This window comes from Sarcophilus harrisii, chromosome 3 (genome assembly GCF_902635505.1).
Source record: "Sarcophilus harrisii chromosome 3, mSarHar1.11, whole genome shotgun sequence".
NCBI lineage: Eukaryota > Metazoa > Chordata > Mammalia > Dasyuromorphia > Dasyuridae > Sarcophilus > Sarcophilus harrisii.
Genome location: NC_045428.1, coordinates 419,029,620 through 419,040,392, shown reverse-complemented (window position 1 = coordinate 419,040,392; position 10,773 = coordinate 419,029,620).

Below are 10,773 nucleotides of genomic sequence, written 5' to 3'. Positions count from 1 at the left end.
GACCTTTCAACATTGCTTTGTTAACTTGTAAATTGCAGCAACAAGTTAAAATGTGAAGCTTCTCTGGGATAGTCTCAGATTTTACAGATTTTTCCACACAAAGAAATTGAATGCTATTTAAAAAAAGGAAATTATATATATGAATGCATGTAGGTTGATTTTATGTACATATATACAACATGCAAATATATACACACATATACACATATATATAAATTTCTACAAGGTGCTAGATGTGTGTGCATATGTATATGTACACATATATATATACATATATAAAAATTACTAAAAAATGCTGGATAAATTTAATGAATGACAGAAAATATCTGCTAGGCATTTTTGGCTGTTTCTTTTGGCTGGACCAATTTTGCTTTAGATTTTGCTCTTCCAAGTTCTCAGGGACAGACAGACATCCACAAAATTGGTAATGTAAATTAGTAATGATAGAATTATACTGAACTATAATGAACTATAAATGCCAGTAGTGAAATCAATTTTAGAAGACTCAATTGAAAACCAATACCAAAAATATCTAAAAGTGTTTTTTTCTGAGCAAATTTAAACTATTAACCCATAGAGCAGGCTCAATTCAATCTCCTAAAAATCAAATCTCTTATTTTTTTATAATCACTCTTAAGTATATTTTTTCTCATTCAAATTGTTCCCTTTCTTAGCAACTATTAGATAGCAAGCAGATTAATTAACTCAACAATTAAACCAGAAGACAATTCTTCCCCAGATAATCCATGACTTTGAGCCCAGTATTGCTATAGGTACTTCTGTGCTTGTATGGAGTGCATTTTAATACCAAAGAACACAACAACTTAAATGCCATTCCCTGGGTTTTATGAAAAAGCAATATAGGAGAGTAAATAGGGCAAATATCAACAAAGATGGACACACAAGTTGAGTCAAACAATAAATTCAAATAATAGAAGTCCATCTAAAAATAGTGTAGGAGAGACCCTGTGTATTAATTCCCTGCGAACTCCCAGCAGCCTGACATATGTTAGGATATTCCATTATCTTAAAAAAATCATCATCATTATCTCCATAATAAGGTATTATCATTGAGCCCTCCTCACTTGGCTGCCCAGGTAGAATGAAAGTTCAGAGGCACGGGGGCTCATGTGATGGCACAAATACTGCACCCTCTCTGTTGCAGGTAATCTGCGCAGATTAGAAGAAAACTTGTTAAATAACCACAATTAAAGTTGTTCACCTACTCCCCTTAGTTTCCTCTTCCAGGTGTGCAAAACTGGAGTTATAGATCAAAGAAGAAAATTTGGAGAAGCTGCTTCTAGGAGACTACAAGGCAAACAATTTAATTAGCTTCAACCCGGTTCCCACTGAAGATAGCCCTCTTAGGTCATTAGTAGATGCTGCAAATGAACAATTTCCTACCCTCCGACCTCCCCGTTCCCAAGCCTTAGGACGCAACAGTCCAATAGAAGCGTCCTTTTTCAGGTGCCCCCGCCCCCACTCCCAGCGAAAGACTCGGGAACAGTACTGGCCACAACCTTTGCTGAAACAGGTAAATAATACCCCAGGCGGGGGCTGCAAGCGAATTGCTTTTGTCTGTGTTTAAACTTCATGTCCATATCATCACAGACTGCTGCTTGGAAAGGGGGTGGAGGGAATACATACTCCAACCCCCAAAGCCGAGGCAGCAGTGGCTCAAACAGAAGGCACAGAAAAGAATGGAGATTTGCAGATCTGATAATGAGCCAGTTAATGACATAAATGATACCTCAAGAACCTCACTAAACCATCCAGGTCCTACAATTTAATCTGTAATAAATACTCCTGCATCATTGCGAGATGGCTGCTCATAATGGCAAATGAAATATGCTGGTATGATAGGTACAATAAATCTGGATTTTCCTATGGTTCCCTCAGGCTAGAACAATATGTAACCACAGTGCGCACTGTCAGGATGAGCAGATCTCAAAGCCATCATAAAATCTAAATGGGGACTAATTAGGAGGCCCTTCCCTTCCAGAGTTACTATTTCTATTGACATTTTCCATGCATGAGCCCCTCCATAACATCATAAGTCACCAAGATAAGAACTCCCTAGATTATAGGGAAAAAGCTTTAATGGAGAAGTTGAACTCAAAGGCGATGCATAAATTTCCCTTTTGATACTACAGGAAGTCTGTGTTCAGTACTTTCTTTACAAACTTTCATTCCATGCAGAGGATACTTAAAAAAATCTTTCTGCACAGTTTCTTACTGTTTGTCCCATTCCAATCTCATTGCCTTGGGACTCCCAAGAGTCAAATGCAGGGGGTGGAAGGAGATCAAAATGGGGCAGAAAACTGGTGACTATTGAGAAGGGTAATGACAATGCACTGACTTTATAGTATTTGAGAGATGACTTTTGGTTCAGAGGCTGAAGTCTGTCCAGGGATCAATGACTAGGTCATAAGCATGTTCCTAAAGGTCACCAATAAGTCAGTTCCTTCCCTCAAAAAAATCCTTCCCACTGAGAACGGGAATTTGCACAAAACCTGAATTTCCTATGATTTTGGATAAGCTTTGATGTCATTTGAAATAGGGTCAGGGATATGTGTATGTGAGAATGAGAAATGGTGAGGGGGGTATAGGTAGGAAATGGATGATAAGCAATGAAGAATACATCAGAAAGGTATAGGTGTAGGAATTTTAAAAGGAATGCTAGCCATTGAGATCTAAATCATTCTGAATCCTCTTAAATAAAATGATTCAGAATTTTCAGTGAGGTGCTACTAGATTTCAGGAATGGGAGACTATTGTAACATATTATTATCCATTATTTATCCTTTAATTAATTTTTGTAAGATATAAAGCCAAATATTTGTAAGGTAAAGAGCCTATAAACTCCCCCCCCCCCAAAGAAAAAATCTTGTTCCTATGTTTAAGAAACATGTGCCTATACTAGATATCATTGACTACATGCAATCTAAATATTTGTATTTGGTGAAATAATTTTAGTTACTGAAATTCTGATCATAAAATAGAAGAAAAGCTGAAGGGAGACTACACAGAAAGCTTCTGAAAATGTTGTCTAAGCTATACAAAACATTTTCTCTTCAAGATTTCTATAATAGCTAAAGTAATGAAAAATGCATCAGAGAATCATAGAGAGCTCAGAGATCTTCACTCTAGACTCCTCATTTTATATTTGAAGAAATCATTTCCCAGGAAAGTTAAGTGAATTGTCCAAGATCATTTAGAAAGACTATCGACTTGAATCAGAGAAGAGAATTTGAATTCAAATACTTGTCCATATGGACAAATTCTTTGGGTTTTAATTTCCTCCTTTGAAAAGTCAGGGGAATGGGATAAATGACTCCAAGTCCTTTCTAAATATATAGCTATAATTTTTATGGATTACTTGGATCTAAATTGACTACTCTAGAGACTTTAAGTTTTTAAAGAGCAGGAACCTTATCTATTTAAATCTGTGGTATAAGATGCCCTATGTGAAAAGGATAATCATATACAAAACTTGTCATGTTTTCTAATGTCAAATTAACTGCATTATCTATGTCTTTATCATCTAACAAAATAAAGATGCTTCTGTGGCAAGTCAGAAATTAATCTAAATTTTAGATTAATTATTGTCCCAAAGAAATCCTAATGAAGCAAAGAGCTCTAGGTGGATACACTTCAAACTAAGAGACTGAGACCTGGTTCTCAGAGAAAATTACTGCAGTTTTGTGGGTTTGTTTCTCACCTTTAAATTTGTGTTTACACATTTGTATAATGTGTATAATCCAATCTTGTTTGGATTCTTAATATTTTTCAAAATTGCTTAATTTGCATCATTAAGTATGTATAATCCAAAGACTTCTGCTGACCTCATTTTGCTGAGATTTGCTATTAAAATCATTTTACAAAAAGTTGATATTGAAAATCACTTGACTGTCATGATGTCATTTAATAGACTTTCACCAGTTTTCTATTGCTTTAATGTCATAACAAATTCTAAATATTATCATGGCATCAATAACATAGTATTCAATCATATTTCAATGTATCATACACCCCTGCTATAGGATTCTTTGAAGCTCCTTCTAAAGCACAAATTAGATTAAAAATATTTTATGTACATAATACAGGAATTTGTTGTATTTAGTTCTAAATGCAAAATGATATTTTTTCAGTCAAATGATAGTATTAAGATGATTTTAAATCTTCTGCATTTCAATGCTCCTTGACAAATTTTAAATTTTTGAAGCTAAATAATTCTATCTATAAAAAATACATAGTTAGGAATAAAAATATTTACAAATAAACTGACAACAGTGGAATGAGAAAGGATGAGGGAGAGGGAAATTATTTTTGTCTTTAGTAATCAACCAATTACAATCTTAAAATATTAAGATTACAAATGCATTATATTTATATCTTACCTGTTAATTAATGATCAGAGGATCATCATATTAAGTTGCCTCTATTATTTTAACTTTTAAAGAATCTTGAATTACTTTAATGTATTTTTAAGACACATCTTATTGGAAGAAAGTTTTTTTTTCCCCAACTAAATTAAATTTTTTTTTTTTTTGGTGAGCCAACAATAAGTACAAGGCAATCTTATATTTGATGCATCTGTCTATCAATTCTGTGATGGTAAAGATGTATTCTGTTGATTAAAAAGCCTTCTTTTTTCTCAATAATTTCTACTCTCAAGGACATCTTTAGTGAGCACATTCTCATAAAATGAATGCAACCTCAAAGAATGTGACCCTCATAAAAATACATACATGAAGAAGTAAGCATATTGGTTAGTAGTGGTTACAGTTTTTTTATTTTTTGGGGGGGTAAGAGATGAATATTAATGTTTTTTTCAAATTTACTCACAAAAATGTTTGCCTGAAAAATCTGGGGTAAAGTCCAAATTGTAAAGGTATTTATTATAAAGGGTGAAGTCACCCAGATGTACCTGCTTATGGATATTAATTTACTTTTTTCTTCATGCTATGGAATCCCGTAAAATTCCTTGTATAAGGTCCATAACAACTCAAAAGAATTTGGATTGGCCATACACACAAGCAAGACTAAATAGGTAAAGAATGCTTATTCTATATTATGACATATATTAAATGACCTATAGAACTTGTCCACCAGTGTGAATATTTTTGACAGACTAAACATGAATGATAAATTGAATTCATTGTCAAACAGATGGAAGAAAGTAGAATGGATTGTCTATAGAAAATTGCAAAACTCCCATAATGACTCTGAAGATCTTCCTGGAACAAAGGATCATCTGCTTAATAATAATATTGTACAGATATAAAGCCACAAGTTATGGCATTTCTATAGTCTCCAAAGAACTAATGAGTATAATTCAGATGATAATGTGGCTCATAGTGGATGTGAAAAATTACAATGTATTGCCAACAAGGAACCAGAATAAAAGATGTCATACAAGGAATCAATGATAGTATAGAGGACTTTGTAATGCTTTTTAAAGTTTGCAAAGCACTTTGAAGATATTATTTCATTTGATTCTCACAACCCTGAAAGATAGATATTATTATTATTATTCCGTTTTGTAGATAAGAAAACTGAGGCTGGCAGAAGTTAAGTGACTGATTCAAGATCTCAAAGCTAGTAAATTGTGACTCAGAATTCAAAGTCCAACATTCTATCTGCTGTACTACCAGGCTTGAGAACATGTTGAGAGTAAGGGACAATTGATGGACAGCCTATATGTTTCATCGTCATTTTTATGATGTCAAAAGAAGGAGAAAAGGGCATGTTGAATAGAACCCATCCCCTCTGTGGAGAATTTATGAGGAGAATTTAGTCAAGATTTACACATAAAGGCTTGAGTGGATTGGAATCTTCCATGTTAAAGGAAATATTAAAATCTTTAAGATCACAGAACTGAGCAACTATTGAACATTTGAGTAAGATACACACATATATGTATATAAACATGTGCACATACATAGAAGCATATATTTATATGTACATATATAGACACACATATACATAAACATGTGTGCACATATGCATACATAAATGTATACATGCTTGCGATTTAACATACTTCAATTGTAATTTAGTTTAGCCACCAGAATTCACAAAACAAACACTTCACAGACAAAGGAATATAATGGCAAAGGTATATACACAGAAGTGCAGTAAAATGAGGTGTCATAGTTGAATGTTTGTGATAATTAAGGGAATGATTTGCAGGCTTCTTTATACTGCTTTTCAAAGGTCTGGGGGCCGGGTTCCTGTATTAATAGGTTGGCTTTTTTCTTTTAGTTTATTAAACCATACTGCTTCCTCTTCAGTCATCTCTTACTATTTTAAAAAATTCTTCTAAGTTTGAGATGAAATAATTAATTGATCCATAGCCCCCAAAGGAAATGATAGGACTGACCACATCAAAATTTAGTAGGCATAAGCACTAAGATGCCAAATCACTTTGCCTTTAGGACTTTCTTTCTCAGCATGAAGGTTTTGCTCTTCATTTGGGTCAAATAGCACTTTATGACCATAACTGCCAGTTTCCAGAGTTTTTCCATAGAGCCTTCAGCATTCTGCCCTGAGGATAGCCATCTGAGTACTACATTGTGATTATTAACCTTTTGGATGCTTAGGATCATCATGGTAGAAAGCTTAGTATTTTAAAATGTATATCAGGTATCCTATGAAGTCTAAGTGAAGAATGACCATTGTCCATGCCTCAAAAATTATGGATTATTCTGATCCTTTTACCAAAAGATCTTATTTTTTTTCTATTTTCCCTACTTTTAACTAAGACCATGATCCAGAGAAATGATACAGAATTAAGGAGATCTAAGTTCCAGTATGTTCACTTATTATTATATTTCTATGAGATAATTTCTTTATAGCTTCTTTATATCTGTTTCCATATATGAATCTCAGGTTGCTGAGTTATAAAATAGGAACAAAAATCTTCTTAGGTTTATACCTTACAGAGTTTGTGGAAAATACCCAATACACACACCCATACCACTACCACTACCCCTATACTCACATACCTATTTACAAAGAGCAGCAATCTTTGTACCTATTCATTATAATACAAGCCGGAATTATAATTCCAAAATATCTTGTCATCTTGAAGTTTCAAGATGCCACATGGGCCAAAAACCCAGAAGGAGAAGTAACCACAGATTCACTAAATTTCATTTTTGAAGGGACCTTAGAGGTTATCCAAACTGTTAGTGGACAAAAATTTCTGTTATAACATTTTGGAAATACAGCCATTACTTTGAGTCATGCAGTAAGAATAGTCTCATTATCTCCTAAGGAAGCCACTTCTATTGTAGAATAACTCTAATTGTTTAGAAACTTTTTCTTGTATTAAACTAAAACATGCTAATTAAATTAAATTAAATTAGAATATTAAAGTAAAATATCCTAATGCTTCCCTTTGGGAGTAAGGCAAATCACTTTGGACACAGCAATTCTACAAATATATGAAGACAGCTATCATATATGTACCTCAAAGCATGTTCTTCTTCAGGCTTACTCTCACCAGTCCTGGCCAGAAATTGTAAGGGTCTTCCACTACCAGACTGATATTTTTGAAGGCAAACTAAACCATCTTTTGCCTCAATTTTTACCTAGCTTTAGTGTACTGAATCGGCTTACCTTAAAAAGGCCAAAGTCCCCACTGCATCCTGGGTTATTACTAGTCATTTTAACCTGTGTCTTGCCACTGGCCTCTGATGACTCCAGAAGAGAGAATGAATGAGGTTTATGACTTTGCACAGCTCTGCCACACTTAAATTCAATTCACTCACAAGTCAAGACATCCTCCTCCTGATTTTCTTGGTTCTTTTTGAAAACAAAAGATGAACAACATACTCTTGAGATCTTTCACCACCTTAGTTGCCCTTCTCTGGCTCCTCCTGAACTTATCAATGTTTTTTCCTAAAGAATATTACTCAGAACTGAAAACATTTTCTAGATGTAATCTGACCTGAACAGAATACAGTAGCCCTATTATTTCTATAGCCTTGAATATTATTCCTCTCTAATGCAGTTTGAGATATTTTGGAGAGGATACCACATCACATTTTTGAATTCAATAAGGCTTCCTGATCCTTTTTTATAAAATTGTGTCTAGTTTTCCCTTTGCCATCTTGTACATGAGAATTTCGTTTTAACTTAACAAGGCCTTTTACATTTATCCCTCTTAAATTTCATCTTCTTATACTTAGTTTAGTATTCCAGATCATTTTGGATTCTGATTCCATCTCATGATGCATTTGTTATAAGCTATCTGAGCTTGGTGCTATTTGCAAATTTGATAGATATATCAAATATGCCTTACTTGCCTGGTGTTCCTATCTCCGATTTGCAACATCAATGAAACAGTTACATTTGCTACTAAGGGCTAAAGTCTTTGCACAAAAAATCATCTTTTTTTCTTCTGACAATATTATGTGTGGACTTCACCAGAAATGAGTAGTAATCCTGAAAATGATAATTCTTGGGAAGTTACCTATTCTGTCTTGGAAAAATACTATAGAAATAGAAAAGACCATTCTATGACTGTTACTTTGACAAATAGCTGACTCAATACCCCTCAGGAGGGAGTCACCAACCAGCATTGCTCATCTTCTCTCCCTTTGACCTTAACTGTGTGATCAATAACCTGATATAGCATAAAGGTATTGACTCATCATAATTCCTTGGAGGGTAAGCAGCTGCTTCTTCCCCAAAGAGTAAAGCTTTTTTCCTTCTTGGAGAAAGTATTCTATCTGTTATTTAGCTTCAAATCTTCTTAGCTTCAAATGTAGATCCTTCTTTCTCTCTTCTTTGTCACTTTATTCCATTTTCTGACCTATTGACACAGATCATTCCCCTTTCCCCTCTTCAGAGCCCTTTTCCTCTTTGATTTCATATTGAAATCCCCTTTTACTGTTTGTTTGTTTTCTTTTTAAAAAAGAATAATTCTATGTTCTCTGGTATCCTGGAGAGTTGAGAGGTTATTTTGAACCTTCTTTATCTGCTTGACTGCCTTTGAGCATAGGTAATGATTATGTGGCCTTAGTTGAAAGAGTGTATATTGTACACTTTCTGGAGCTTGCTTCAGAATTGTCTTTGCTCTCCAAACTTTCTGGAAGTAAGATCTTCACACCTTTGTTGTTCTATATATTGTATCACTGAAAATCATTCAATAAAACCAGTTTCTTAAGTATTTATTCAGTGTCCCTATCAGAATTCTTTATTGCAGCTCTGATTTCAGGCAAATACTTAATCTCTTGGTTTAAGTGTCCTCATTTGATACAATTGAGAGTGTTGTGCTGGATTTATCATGTAGAGGATCTAGATTGGAATCCTCTTTTTGTTGCTTAATGTTTGTGTGATGATATAGTCATACAGATATTGTACTTTTTAAGCTTCATTCTCCAAGTCTATAAAAGTGAGGGTGATGAACTAGATGATCATTCGAGTGTTCTTTAGTCCTAAATCAATGATTGGATAAGATGATCTTTAAAGTTCTGCTTTAAAACTGATCTTGTTAGAGAATGCTTGACTCCTAGATTCTTGCCTGTAGTTTTCTAGAAACAAATTGAAATTCGTGATTCTAGTCTCCATACCCTACTTTATAAGCCCAAAGTAGGCATTTCTTCTAATTCACAGGGATTTTTTGCCTTTTCTCTGCTTGTGATAGGGGATAAGAGAATAAAGGGTATGTAGGGGAATCTAATCAACTCATCTGATACTCAGATCTTGAATTATGTGGAACATTCTCCTATGACAAATCTTTAATCTTATTCATGGTTTAATCTGACTCTGCCTTGCCCATCCACTGTCATGGAAGAATTATGCACCCAATGTGTACCTAGAATTATGAACCTATGTACATAGTTGCTGCATAATAAGTGTTTATTGTTGATCGCCTTGTGCATTGCAACTAGTAGGTGCTAAAGTGGTGTTTAATGGTTCCCTGAAGATAAATAGTGATATATTGGTATGTGTATGTAGCTTTGTAATGAGTATTGTGGGAAGGTGCAAATGAAAGATAAGACACAGTGCCAATTCTTCAAGAAATTTATAACTTGGGAGGGTTAAAATATTGCTGAACAGTGTACTCAGAGTAACTGCTCTTTTTTTTAACCAAATAGAGAGAAATAACTATTATTCTGGAGAAACACAAATAAGCATAACAAAAAATTTAAAATATAATTTTAGAAGAAAAATCAGAATAGGATTTTTTTTATGATTCTTGGATTAAAACAGAATAAAGCCCAAAACTATAGCATAAAACACTTAAAAATAATTTTCATGAAGATATTCTCATACTCAATGTTATCATTATGATATGTGAATTAACTTATATAACTTTTTGAAAAAATATGTGGATTTTCTTGCCAATACTCTCTGTTGTACCAGGATCATTTTGCTGAAAAAGTTGGTATTTCCATATAATTTCCATATAATTCACCAATCTTTTATAATGACAAATTTTTAAATTTCAAAATCAAGGAATATAATTGGTTTTGAGGTTGTAATTTCTTTACAACCCACCTATCTGTCTGGAAGTCTCTTAAGCACTCTTTAGTCATTTAAGCATCTGAGACAACTAGAATTGTAATGTGATTCTCATGACAATGTTACCTTTTCTATGTATAAGGAAATTGTTAATTCCTTTGAGCTAATTAATTCTCAAATGAGAATGATATGGGAAGTGAAGAATTGAATGAAACATTAGGATAGCTTATCTCTCTTCTTTCTAGTTGATTAATAAACAGAAAAATTGAAAAAAAAACTGAATTAGTTATGTAA